Raw genomic sequence first — 15,240 nt, forward strand, 5'->3', positions numbered from 1 at the left:
CATTTAACAAAGTTCGACATCTATTAATGATGAAAGCTCTCAAGAAAATAGGTATAGAAGGAACTTACCACAAGACAACAAAGTCCACATATGAAAAGCCCACAGCTAACATCATATTCAATAAGGATAAACTGAAAACTTTCCCTAGAAGTTTTGGTACAAGGCAATAATGCCCACTCTCACCATTTCTATTTAACATAGTACTAGAAGTCCTAACTAGAGAAATAGGAAAAGAGAAATAAAGGCATTCAGATTGGAAAGGAAGAAGTAAAATTCTATTTGCAGATGATATAATTACATATGTAGAAAACTCTAAAGACTCAATCAACAAAATCAGTTAGAACTAATAAATGAATTCAGTAAAGTTGAAGGGTACAAAATCAACTTAGAAAAATCAATCATGTTTCTATACACAAACAACAAACTATTCAAAAAGGAAATTAAGGAAACAATTCCATTCACAAGGAAATTAAGGAAACAATTCCATTCACAATAGCAACATAATAATAAAATACTTAGGAATAAATTTAACAAAAGGCAAAATAATTATACACTGAAAATTATGAAACATTGATGAAGGAAATTAAAAACGCTGATAAATGGAAAGACACCTTGTGTTCATGGATTGGAAGAATTCACATAGTTAAAATGTCCATACCACCAAAAACGTCTGTAGATTCAAAGCAACCTGTATCAAAATCCTAATGAAATTCTCTACAGAAATAGTAAAAACAATCCTAAAATTCCTGTGGAAACTAAAAAGACCCAGAATAGCCAAAAGAACCTTGAGAAGAAAAAACAAAGCTAGAGGCATCACAAGTCCTGATTTCAAACTATATTACAAAGCTCTATCAAAACAGAATGGTACTGACATAAAAAAAGATGTATAGTCCAGCGTTGTAGAATAGAGAGCCCAGAAATAAATCCACACATCTACAGTCAGCTGATCTTTGACAGGGGTGCTAATTACACGTAATGAAAAGGATAGTCTTTTCAATGAATGTTTTTGGGAAAACTAGTTATCCACATGGAGAAGAATGAAATTGGATTCTTCTCTCACACCATATATAAAAATCAACTCAAAACGGATTATAGGAGTAAACATAATACCTGAAACTTCAAAACTACTATATTAAAACATAGGGGGAAAAACTTCTTGACATTAGTCTGGGCAATGATTTTTTTGGATATGTCACCAAAAGCATAGGAACAAAAGCAAAAACAGACAATGAGATTTGTCTTTTTGGACGAGATTGCATCAAACTAAAGAGTTTCTGCACAGCAAAGGAACCAATCAATAGAGTGTAAAAGCAACCTACATAATGGGAAAAAGTCTGCAAACCTTATAACTGGTAGGGGGTTAATATCAACTTTAAAAGAGAAGAAAATCCTGCCATTTGCAACAACAGTTGAACCTGAAGGACATTGTACTAACTGAAATAAGTCAGACATGGAAAGACAAATTACTGCATGATCTAATTTATATATGGAATCTAAAACATTTGAACTCATAAAAGCAGAAAGTAGAAAGGTATTTTCCAGGGGCTGGAGGACGGGAGAAATGGGGGGATGTTGTTCAAAGGGTACACACATTCAGTTATGCAGGTGAATAAGTTCTGGAGAGTTAATGTACAGCATGTGACCATAGTTAGTAATATTGTGTTACATACCTCCAGTTTGCTAGGAGAGTTGATCGTAAGTGTTCTCACTACAAAAAATATAGTAACCATCTGAGGTGATGGATTTGTTAATTAACTTGATTGTAGTATTCATGTCACAATTTATGGGTACATTAAACCATCAAGTTGCATGCCTTAAATATATACAAGTTATATTTGTCATTACCTTAATGAAGTCGAAAAAAATAGTAATTGAGAAATTTCAATAATTTGAACTGCTTTTATCAAAAATGATTCACTTGTAATCATATAGGTATTATATATCTCATTGTACTTTGATCCTTTTAAAGGTAATTATCCATGTAGAAGAAGTTCTTAGTCAAACAATGTGACAATAGCTAAGATGCTTTACCTGCCTCAACTATTTTTAACAAATGTGGATTTTCTGTATTTTGTTTGACGAGGGGTGGGAGGAATTTTACCTGTTCTACCAGAAACCAGTGAAGGAATCCTGTTGCTTTAATGTTTTCTCCTGTGCAGAATATTTGTTCAGTTTTTTCCAGTTAAATGTGATGTGAACATCAGCCTCAAAAGCATAAATTTGTATCATTAAGGAGGGTAATAAATAATGGATATATTGGCAGAAATGAAATATTTAATCAAGCATTTAAAATAAATTCAAATCATCAGTGATTATTACCCTGATTACAAAAGCGGCATGTTCTTATGTAAAATAGAATATTTATGAATGTGTGTTTTCAGTCATTTTGAATACAGATGGGTATTTGGAAAAGTCTTCATATTTATTGAAGTTCCTCTGCCCTAAGGAGCCAGTTTTAGTTAATTTTTTCATCATCCTCATTTGTTTTATGATGCAAACTTAAAGGAGATGTAATGCAATATTTTTGTAGTGACTGCTGGCTATATAGTCATTACAAAATTCAAAATACTGAAATGAATGATGGAAAAATATGTTTGTAAATGTAAATAACCCTTGTTTTTAGATTTTATGTACCATACTGTTTATTTTCTAATTAGAGATAAATATAACTACATGGAATTCACAAAAAAATTTTTCAGTGCTCTTATGTCACATGGGTCTCTGGTATTTCAGAGTGGTTTTGTTTTTAAACTGGTATATTAAAATCATTTGTGGCAGGTATCAACTTAGACAGACTTCCTAACATAGTCTGAACTTCTCCTTATAATTTAACATCCTTCCATTTCTTGGAGAAATATGAGTGCCTTCCTATTGTAGGATCAAGTCTCATAGGAAAATGATCATCACCTGTATTTTGAAAGAAAAGGCTATGGCTTGGTAGAGACACTGCCTAAAAGTTATAGGAAGCTTTGCTAGTTTGAATGAGTTTTAAATAGTGCACAGAAGAGGTAAAAATATAGGCTAAATTCTGTACAGAGTTGACTTCTCTACTACCTTATTGCTATATGATGCAAAGGAAAATGTATGCAGTCCATGAGGCAGATGTACCCTAGGGAACCATAGCAGAAGCACTGGCTATATGAGAATAACTTAAAGGAAATAGAAACCAGATCCCCACTCCTCCATATCTAAAATATCCCCACATAACTGCTTTGGTACTTGAAAGTATGTAAGTAGATATTTATTTCTTTGGATAAAGATATCACATATGCAGGATTTTTTTTACTTTACATTTGATAATTCTGTTCAGTAAATATTGTACATAATTATGTCAAACACTTTACAAATTGTGGGAATATAAAATTGAATGAGGTAGAGTCCTTGTCAGTTTTTCTCACTGTCTAGTAAAAGGCAGATGTGTTAAAAATAGTGTAGTGAACTTTTGTATGTGCTATGATAGAGTGCTGATTAATGTTAGGGCACAAATGAGCAAATGAAAAACTATTGCGATGATTAGAAACTGCTGAGGATAATTGAGTGTTAGATAATTGAGTGTTGAAGGATTAATGGCTATGTTCCAGGTAGACAAGAACATAAGGTATCCTTAGTTAAAAGAGCCTCTTGAGTATGAAGTCCTGGAGAGGTGAAGCAGACTGGATTATCTGAAGAAACTGCAGACTGTTGGACTTAGGCACAATGAAGGGGGAACGTGAAGAAGCAGTGGGGGAAGAGCAAGAAGTGGAATAAAGTGGGGGAGTAGACGAGAGTTTGATTATGGGAACATTGCATACCTTGATAAGGCATTTGGAATTTAGCACATTATCTATGTGGGGGGGCATAGGATGAAATTAGTCAGGGAAATTATATGGCCAGATTTATGTCATAGATAAGTCTCAATACACTATGGGGGATGGAATGGATGGGAAGACTCTGGAGACAGAGAGACCATTAGAACATTGTTGCAGCTGGTGAGCTCAGATACGGCAAAGACTTGGACTATGGCTGTGTCAGGAGGAGGGGAGAGGAGGGCGCAGTCTGTGAGTCTGGCAGTGCCTTCTATAGAGCTAAGGAGGACAGCAGCAGGTGGAGTTTGGAGAAAAATGTGATTTCAGTTTGGGTCTTGCTAAATTTCAGATGCCTGTGGATAAGTATGCACAAAAAGGGCACTTGATTTAGACAAGTTGAATAGTTAAATGAATGACTGAATGAGAATGGGGCTAGAGAAAAAGTCTGACCTGGAGATGGAAGTGAGCATATAGGTGGTACATGAAGTCAGGGGAAAGGACAAACTCACTCAGAGACAGCCTGTAAAGCAGGAAGAGATGAAGACCAAGAATAGGCCGCTGGGGAGCACTACCACTTAAAGAGCATGGATAGGAGACAGAGCTGAAAAGGAGACTGCGACTACGTGGGCTGAGTGGTAAAATGGGACACCCAGAAAGCAAAAAGCCATACAAACCAAGTTACAAAGAGTTTTAATATCGGTGGGGAACAGTCAGCACTTAAATACTAGAGAGAAATCAAGTATGTATAAAACTAAAAAAATCCCATGGGTCTTTCAGGAGGTCATTAGTGACTTTTGCTTGAGGAGATGAAGTAGCGGTGAGGGAGCACTTGCTTGCAGTAGGATGAAGAGTGAATAAGAGGTGAAGAGAAGTGGTCATCCAGTATAGATTTTCTTTCTAGGAGATGGTTGTGAGTGGAGAGAGATGCAGGAGGAGGTGAAGAAGAATCTGGGGCCAATGGAGAAATTTTTATTTATTTATTTGTTATTTGCTTATTTTGCTTATTTTAAATGACTTTACTGAGGTGTAGTTGACATATAAACATTGTATGTGTTCAAGATGTACGCCTTATAATAATTCTTGGCCTTGTGTTTGATGTCCATTCCCCCTTTAGCACCACTGTCTTCCCAAATAGGTATCTATCCAATATAAGCACTGAACTAGGAACCAGGAGACCTTGATTTTAGACTCATCTTGCCCCAATGAGTTTTGGGATCCTAGACAAGTCAATTTCTGTGACTTCCAGGTTACTTCTTTTTAAGTTGTAACAGCTGAGAAGGCCCTTTCCAGCTCCATCCTTCTATATATCTTTGACCACTCTTGCATACAAACATGTAAACATACTTGTTAATTGATAACTTAAATCACATCTGTTTTTGGGGTCATTTGTGTTGTAATAGTATTTAAAATCTTCAAGAAAAGTTAAAACAATTTAGATTCCAGACATAAACCAAAGGTGGGGGATTTTGGATTTTTCCTTGTACTTGGAAATCATGCCACATAGACACCTTTTCCATGTATAGGATTCACCCTTACTGGTTATGTTGTTTAAGATGAGAAGCTAGCTAAGAAACAGTAGACAAAATTTGTTCAAGACTATCGTAATGAGGCAACTTTTAAATGCTACTGATAGTAACAGTTAGTGACAAAACTGTCCTTTCAAGAACTCCTTGTCAAGTCCAAACTCAGAGTCATCTATGATTCATTTTTTAAAAAAATTCCACCCCATATCCATTCCTTCAGGAAATTTTATTGACTCTACTCAGTAAGTCTGTCGACTCTGCCCAGAGGCCGGCTCCTTCTCGCTGTCTCTGTTGCCGCCAGCCTGGGCTAATCCAGCCGCCATCATCTTTTGTCTGTGTTATTGCACCGGCCTCCTAACTATTCTCAGTGCCCCCATACTTGCCTGCCTACAGAATATTCTTCTCAAAGTAGTCAGAGTAATCTTACTAAATACGGTAAGATCATATCACTTCTCTGCTCAAAACTGTTTAATGGCTCCCCATTTCATGCAGAATAAAAACCAAATTCCTTACAATAGCTGCAAGGTTCTGTATAGACTGTTCCCCATTTGTTTTCTGACCTCATTCCCTACTGCTTTCTCCTCATTCACATTGTTTCAGCCAGAAAGATATCCTTTTGTGTCTTCAGTCACACCAAGAACCCTCAAACCTCAAGGCATTTGATGCTACTTCTGCTTGGAACATTCGTATATATCTTCAAGGCTCATTCCCTCACCTCCTTCAAATATTTGTTTAAATGTTCTCAATAGACCTTACTATCCCATTTAAAATTAAATCCTACTTTCTGGTCTCCAATTTACAAGTCTGTACCTTACTCTGCAGTTCTTATTTTTACCAGAGCACTTGTGACATGTAATTTACTTTGTTTATCATGTTTAATATTTATTTTATTTCTTCATGGTAGAAAGAAATCAGAGATTTTTGTGTGTGTGTGTGTAGTTCACTAATTGATTATAGTCACTTAGAAAAGTGCCTGGCATGTAATAGGCACTCAGTAAATACCTATTGTTTTTGATTTAACAATAACTCCAACAATGGCTGTGATGGTCTGAATGTCTATGTGCCCCTCTCAATTCATATGTTGAAACCTAACAGCCAAGGTGATGGTATTACGAGATGAGGCCTTTGGGATGGGATTGGGTCACAGGGGTACAGACCACCTGAATGGAGTTACTGCCCTTATGAAAGAGGCTCCACTTAAGTCTCTCACTGCTCCTACTGTGTGAGGATGCAAAAATAAGTTTGTAACCTAGAAGAGGGCCCTCACCTGAATGTGCTGCCACCCTGATTTCAGACTTCCAGCCCCCAGAACTCTGAGAAATAAATTTCTGTTCTTTATAAAATACCCAGTCTCTAGTATTTCACTAAAGCAGCCCGAACAGGTTAAGACAATGGCGCTTATATTTATATAGCAGTTTAGAGTTTAAAAAATATATTTACTTTATTTTTAGGAGGCTGTAATACATATGGAAATGGCTCAGGAGCCCTCCCGATGAAATTATTGTCAGCTAGAGTAGTATGAGATTCGCCAGGGAAAGTAGAGTCTTAAAGGACAGGGAAAGAAGGTATATGCTTATGATAAGTAGTGACCGTGCAAAATCCATTACATTCAGGTGCTTCTGTAAGAGTGGCCAGTTGAGTTAATGATTTATGGGCTGGGGCTATGTAAAATAGAAAGAATTGTTCCAGAGATGAAGTAGAGAAGCCATTTAAAAATGAGCATTGCTTAAGTAGCAATTTCATCTGTATCTGTTTCTTTTCAAACATTTTAATCAGAGAATATTGTGTTTGTTTGGTTAAGACGCCAGTTAAGAAACAGAAAAGTCAGTTTACTTTTCAAGTTATGCCCAGATTTGTGTAGTTTATGTATTGAGAATACAACAGGGAAAATACCATGTAAGCAATGAGAACAGATATACTGAAAGACTAGGGCCCTTCTTTTGGAATGTGCACTATAAGTCTGTGATCCACAGCTCACTGACTCCATAGTGGTAACAGAAGAAAATCCCAAACTAAGTTTGATTTTGAAATATTAGCAAATTTAGCCTGAGAATAGTAGCATCAGGAATATCTGTCTTACATAACTTGTGAGAAACAAAGCTGCTTGAACCTGCATAAACAAACATTTTATTTCTTCCTGAAAAATCAAATCTCCTACCAGAGAATAACCATTTACTTTTAGCTGTAGTAACTAGACTAGACTATGAAGCAACTAAAGGACCAGGATAGCTCCCTTGGGCAGAAAGAGAAGGAGTAAATTCTCTGTATTTGTACATTCTACCTATGGTTATCTATCACATTTAATCAGTTTAATAAAATTAAATAAACATGATTTTGTAACTGAAACGTGTTGTGAAAAGAAGATTAAATATAAAATAGTTAGATTTCAGGATATAAGAATATGCTACTCTGTCTCTAAATCTGGAATTAAAAGATGCGTAGTTTTCTAGAAAGATGTTAGTTAATATTTAGATAAATAGAATATGGGAAATAACATGAACATTACATTACAAAGGGAAAATATATCATTAATGTAATGAAATTACAACTCTATTGTTCTCTTCACATTTAATTTTTAGAAAGCTTTTTCTTGCAAAAATATGCATGATATAAAACTGTTCTTGTAAGCTATTTTAAAAGACTTTATTGAAATTACCTGTTCAGCAAATAATAGAAATTAAAGCCACGTAGCAATTTCTCCCAAGTTTAAGCATCTATATCTCTGCCAAGACAGATGTTCAAATTATGAGATTCTTTCAGTGTGATATGTTTCTTTAAGTCTGAAGGTTAGTCTGATTTTTCTATTTGTGACACTCCTTAGAACTTTATTTCATTTTTTATTGACTCTATAGCTCCAACTCTGGAACTAGATGCTCATTAATTTGATGTGAATTGTTCAGGTTTTTTTTTAAGAAAAATTGTTCTTTATTCCTAATCCCTTGAAATCACAGCTATTGAAGATAATAAGACCAATGAGTAATTATTCCAGAAAGCAATATTTAGCCTCTCATACTGGTAGAGAGATTGTCATCAAGATAGAGTGTATTTGCATGTCCTAATATCTGGGAGGTTATCTGGAGGTAAATAGAACTTTTTAATGAAAAATGCATAGCCATTAATAATTTAGCTGTGCATTTTTAAAGCATTAATTTTATCAGGTAGGAAGGATTTTATATGTAATTAAAAGAATTCCTGATGGATTGCAGCTTAAATAATAAAGAAATCTGGAAGAAGGTGATTACAGATTGGATATAGCAGCTCACAGATAACATTTCACTTTGTTAGCATCTCTGTGCTTTCAGTGGCCTTCCAGTCATAGTCTCAAGTTGGCTGCAGTAGCTGCAGGCACCAAACCCACACGACCAGTATCCTTGGTAGAGGGGAAGGGACATAAAGATTTGTTCTTGCAAGGTCTGTATTTTTATATGGGAACAAAAAATTTCCCCAAAGCTTCCTAGCAGACTTTCTCTTATGTCTCATTGAGGACAATTTTTCTCACTTGGCCACCTCCAGCTCCAAGGAATATGGGGGAAATATCTAATGAAGAAAATGGGATTTCAGTGACTAGTTTTTATTAATTATGAGTAATTTTCTAGGGCTAGCAAAGACTTACCTTCTCTGAGATAAAGGAATCTTAGCCCTTTACCTGAATACACCTAAGATTCTGTTAGGGAAGACTTGACAAGATGCAGAATCAGATGTTTCATGCTGTTTTCAAAGCTGTCAATAAAAACAAAAAGTATTACACCTATTACAGTCTATACCTACCAGCATTTGGGGCTGACCATCATCCTTTAGGACTTGCTGAGATGTACCAGTTCCAAGAAGAAGCCCTGATGCACCCACCTGTCCTGTCACTTGTAGGCATTAAAAAGGGAAGTCATTTTAAGTGGGATTTGGAAGAATGTAGTGTTTGTGAAGAAAGGCTGTTCCCTCCTCTCCCTCTCCTCAAGAAGATTGTGAGGACTGCAGGAAGGGAACTGACATTTAGTTTCCTCATATCCAGGCACACCTGCCTCTGAATTCCCAAATCATTTGGTTGTATAGACATAAGTGACCAAGTGAACTAATTAAAACTACTTGTCACATTATCTACTTTTTCTCTGCTCTCTTAACATAGATGCTTATCATGTAGCATGGTTCTGTTGACCCCTGTGCCTGAAGATTCTGAATAGTTATGTGAGGCATAGTTGTTAGACGTTAATAGTGATATATTTTGGTGCTAGTTAATATTTCAGCTGCAGACCCAATAATATCCAGATTATCTCTTCTCCCCTCTCCCCTTGGGTTTCTGTGCAAGCTACATATGTAAGGCATAATAGCAGAATAGTCATCCAAGAACCATATCATCAGTGATCATGCATGCTTCCAACAAGCCCGTGGTAAAGTAGAATTGAGAAATGCATTTTAGACTCATGTCCTAAGCAGTGACCCTATTTTATCTGGTCCGACTTCCCAACTTATTTAGGTATGCTCAATAATGGAGGAATCCGCACAGTGAAGAGGCCAAGAGAAATGAGAGATGTGGGAAAAGCAAATATCCCAGTCCCAAATCTCAACCTCTAGAGTGATAATTGTAGCTTGGGTTAGAATGAGGGTATAAGAAGGTCTTTGAATCAGATATGGAATTAAACATTTTAAATGAACAAGACTAAATCTAAAAAAACTGGATTCAGACTGTTCTTATAACTAAAATGGCTAATAAATTATAATATCTAGATATGATAGTGAGATAATAGTTCCTCAGGAGAAAAGGAAGTACAATGGGAGAGAGTTGGTATAGGTTTTTGGAAAACAAAAGCAAAAACAACTATTTCATCTTTAAAACTCAGTGACCTCCCCAATAAACTAAGCTCATAGATATGTTCTTGTGTTTGTATGTCAAGTACATGGGTATGGTCATATCTGTGCTGTAATGTGTTTGTGTGTGTTTATATAAGCATAGAATTATGTGCAAATTAATTTATTATTAACTATGAGCTTAAAACAGAAAATAGAAAACTTTAACATAAGTTTAAGTTAATATAAAGGACAGCAAATATTTGAACCAAATGAAGGTCAATGTTAAAAGCCAGGAGTCAAGGAATATAACTGTGTGGAGAATTGGTACAGTTAATAGGATATCAGTTTTATACAAATACACTCCAAGAATTCTACTCATGGAGTGAGTATTATTCTTACAGAGCATATATTTTCCTTATTTACTTGCTATCAGTCAACCACAGATTTACTTCTTTTTTTTATTAGTGAAGTTTATTTATTTTTTAGTGGGAGGAGGTAATTAGGTTTATATAGTATTTATTTATTTATTTTTAGAGGGGGACTAGGGATTGAACCCAGGACCTCATGCATGCTAAGCACGCGCTCTACCACTTGAGCTGTACTCTCCCCCGCCAACCACAGATTTAACTTATGAGTTTTCTAGAAGCCAATGCAAAGCAGAAACATATTTTAATATGTGATTCAAGGCAAAATAATATAGAATAGAAGTTAAGTAGATGCTTAACAATATGGTCATCACTAACAGTAAGACCAGAAAGAAAAGTCACATGACTGTCTCAAAAGAGCTCTGTGAACTAAGACAACAATGTCCTCAATATCGGCCTTGCTGAAGAGTCAATGAAGAGTTTTCTATGGTTCTATAAAAAATGAAAATTTGGATGAAATAGAATAAAAATAATCATTTTGATTACAAAAAATAGGTGTATCACTTAAGACAAACAAGTAAATTGACATTTCCATTGCAGTTTCTTTTCTTGAAAGGGAATAATGTGTGCTGTTAGTATAATATTTAGTCTGATTTGGAAAGGACTGAAGCTCAACTGGCTTTTATTCAGAGTGAAATACTCACTTGTTTGTTATTTCTAGTCCTTTAAGCTCAACATAGAAATGAAAACACATTGACAGTCATTGATCACTGCAAGAAAGTTTGGTGTGTGTGTGTATGTGTGTGTGTGTGTGTGTGTGTTTTGACCTTTAATAAATATTTGTTGAGTGAATGAAAGGAAAGATGCGTATATTGCTTTTACTCATTCAATGGACTGACTCCTGAACTTTCTGGTATTATGCCTTATTACATCTGAGACAAAATTTAAGCACTTCCCATTAAAATAGAGACACTGAGCAATATTATTAGAATGCTTTATAACATGACTTATAAAATGACATGACTTTTAATAACTTGGATACAGGATGGATATTTGAGTGCACAGCAACTCTTTTATTTTTAAGCTTCAAAGTGAAATCAATAATTACAATAAAGACCTGACCCAAAATTAAGATCTGAAAATACTTAGTAACCAGTCATTAAGAACAACATATATCCAGAAGCTATTTTCTTTAGCAGGCTGTTTCTATGTTGAAATCTGTAATTGGCAAAAACAAAGTAGAACAAAATTACAGGCACAAGGGGAAATAGTAAGCTAACTGCACCTCCTTTATACCTTAGAGATTTTCACCCTCTTTTTGTTATATACCCTGGAGCAGGCTACCAGGACTAAGTAAAATTTCTGATTTGGAAATCCTAAAAAACAGGATAAACAGAAAAAACGGGTCTTATATATTTTTTACTTGTATCTTTTATCTTTTTACTAGTCATGTTCATTTTCTCCTTTAAAAGCAGGCTCAAAATTTACCTTCTTAATCAAATAGTCTCTGACTCTTTAACCATGATCCACTGCTGGATGTCATCTTATGGATTTAATCAAATAGTATTTGTCATTTGTGGTGATAAATAATCACATTCTTTGTCTACCTTTCTTGCATTTTAAAATTTGGAATCTTTACTTATTTTTGAATAGAAATCCCCAAAGTAATGAAAAGGAAATGTATCACTTAGGTGATTTGGATTTCTAGTATTATCAATCAATTAACACTAAAATGATTTAATTTTGCAAAGTATGGTCCTTAGGGTTGTTTAGAGCAGTGGATCCTGAGTTGGAGTACTGACAGCACCAGACGTTCCTTAGAGATCACTACATGGTCTACCAGAAAATGGAATATTTTTTAAAAAAAGTCTAATGGAAGTTTTGTTTATCTAAGGTAAGACCACTTAAGCTAAATAAACCATTAGATTTACCTGGTTTTGCCTAAATTATATGAATTCAACAGCATAATTTTGCATTGCTGTAAATGAAACATTTCAATTCTTTGCATCCATTTTGGGAGTATAGAAGGATTGGTTACCATTTGGTTAGACCCTCTTCAGGTCTTTGTTAAAGGCCGCATATAGTCTACAGCTTAGACATTCCGTATATGATTGTTTATATTTAAAAAGATACTTCAACCGAATCATTGCTTTCTATAAAATGTAACCATAGGAATAACAACATAATTTTAAACTGTTTTCTCTAGTAGTAGTAGCAATCACATATTGAGTGTCTTCTTCATGAGAGGCAGTCTTAGGCACTGTTCATTCACATCTCATTAATCTTCAAAATGATTCCATGCTGTTATTATTTGTATATTAATATTAAAGAAGTGAAGGCTGAGAAAGATTAAGTAACTTTCTCAAGTTCACCTAGTTACCTAGTAAATAAGCAGGAAATCCAGGATCCAAAAACAGATCTGCCTAAATCCAGAATGCATAATCATTCATCTGTTCTACATTTCCTTTCCATGAAAAATGAATGGAGATACAAACAAACAAACAAAAAAGATTGAGAAGAAATATAACATGCAGGCAGTAGTGTAATCCCCTATTAGCTTTAAAGTCTATGCTTTTCTCATGGCTAGTTAATTAAATATTGCTTTTCTATCAAGGACCTTGATTTAAATTCTGTTTCTGTCCTCTCTGCCTTTTAAAAACGTTTCTTTATCTCTGCCTTTTCCTGGATTTAGAGTTCTTTTGTTTATGAGAGATTATTTTAGCCTCATGCTTTTTTCTAATTAGTGATTAATTATGCCTAGGCCCTGTATATGACAGCCTGGGTCTCAGTGCTGTTTACAAATTGCTTTTGTTCTTTTCCAAGCAAAAACTGAAACAATACATTGGAAAAGTATATATTTGATATTCTTATTGAAATAAGCTTTTACCCCAGTAATTATATCCTCCAATAAGTTCATAGTTACTTATGGCAGTATCTGTTTACTACCAAAACTATGACAATGTTATCACATTAAGTTTGCTTCTTTTTCTCTTACTGAGTCAATATTTGTAAGACATGAGGCTCTATTTTAAAATGAAAGTTTTCAGCCCATTTCGAGTTTAACTGTTCTTAATATTTCACAATCTGCTTTCTTCTGCCTTATTTTAGATTGATACTAATTTTTTTTTATGATTCCACTTTACTTTGGCATGTTAGTTACTCCACTCTTAAAAATTTGAAATGGTTGTTCTAAGATTTATAATCTGCATCTTTACCTTATCACAATCTACCTTCAAATAATATTGCAGCACTTCATGTACAATGTAAGAAACTTACAAGAACATGCAACAATATAGTAAGTCCAACGTCTGTGCTTCTCAGGGATAGTTTGGTTAATTCTTTCTGTGATTAAACCATACTTCATTTTTTGCATACTTTGATATTTTTGTTGCAAACTGGACATTTTAAGTATTATAATGTGGTACCTCTGGAACTCAATATTCTTCCCTGCCTCAGGATTGGCATTTGTAATTTGCTGTGGATGTAGTTGTTTGTTTAATTACTTTTCTAAATTATTTTTGTAACTTCTGTACTCTGTTAGGGTGGTCTCTGAGATGTTCAGCTAGCATTCAGGTAATGTTTTGATAGAGTTTGCCTTTAATGTCAGAACCAAGAGAAAAGAAAAAGAAAAAGAAAGGAAAGAAAGCCTTCTGGTTTTCACAGATTTGCTCTGTCTTTGTTGGTGGCACTCCTTCCACTCAGCCAGGCTGTTTACAACTCTGCCTTAGCCTTCACTTCCTGCTTGTGCTAAGCATAGAGATCATTCAGAGGGGAAAGCATAGTCTTCTCAGATTTTTTTTCTAAGCCTGCATCCTGCCCTGATCATGCATGTGGCTTTGTATATGTTCCTGTTTAAATGGTGCTTTTCAATGCTCTAATTTTCCAAAGAACTCCCCCTGCTTTTCTTCCCAGGCAGTGGGTTATTTATTTGCCTTACAGTGTTTTCAAAGAATTCTTTCTGCATAGCAACTTTTCTACCTGAGAGAATTCTGAGTTAGGTGAAACAAAGGTGAGCACCTTGAATTATCCCTTCAGGGAGCCCTCAGAAAGGTCAAAATGGACAAACACAGTTCTTTGAGAACAAGATCTTCTCTGCTCTTTCACAAATCAGGAACCAGTGTCCCACAGTGGGAAAGTAAACTTCTATCTTCAGTATCATTCCAAGCTGGGGGGTGGGGTGGGGGCGGATGGGGCAAGGGCAAGTGTAAGTACCATAAGACTTTCCTACCACTTAAAGTTTCCTTTTTTCTCTTGTTTCAGTATTCATTTGATTGCTATAAATCTTTGATTGTTCTTCAGACAAGATTGATTTTGACAGTTTTTACAATACTTTTTGGTGTTTCTGTGGAGGGATGATCACTTGGAGTTAAATATTCCACCATTTTTGCTGGCATCACGTCTACAAATGGTTTTATTATTTAAAATGTTTTTTAAAATCAAAAGAATACTATTTAATAGCTTGTGAAATTTATGTGAAATTAAATTTCAGTGTGCACAAATATTTATTAGAATACCTCCACACTCATTCATTTGCCTATTGTCAGTATCTCCTTTCACACTACAGTGGCACAGTTGAGTAGTTGTGGTAGAGATAACATATTATTCAGCCTGCAATATTTACAACCTGGTCCTTTACAGAAAAGCTAGTTTACTAACCTCTGTTTTAAAATCTCTCAGCTTCCATCCAGGCTTCTCTCTATCTCTTCCAGTCTCCAAATTGTTGTTATAGAAATCTCATCCAAAATTGTTTTAATTTGTTTGAAATCTTCTAACTTTGGCTTATAT

Source organism: Camelus ferus, chromosome 8 (assembly GCF_009834535.1).
Source record: "Camelus ferus isolate YT-003-E chromosome 8, BCGSAC_Cfer_1.0, whole genome shotgun sequence".
Classification (NCBI taxonomy): Eukaryota; Metazoa; Chordata; class Mammalia; order Artiodactyla; family Camelidae; genus Camelus; species Camelus ferus.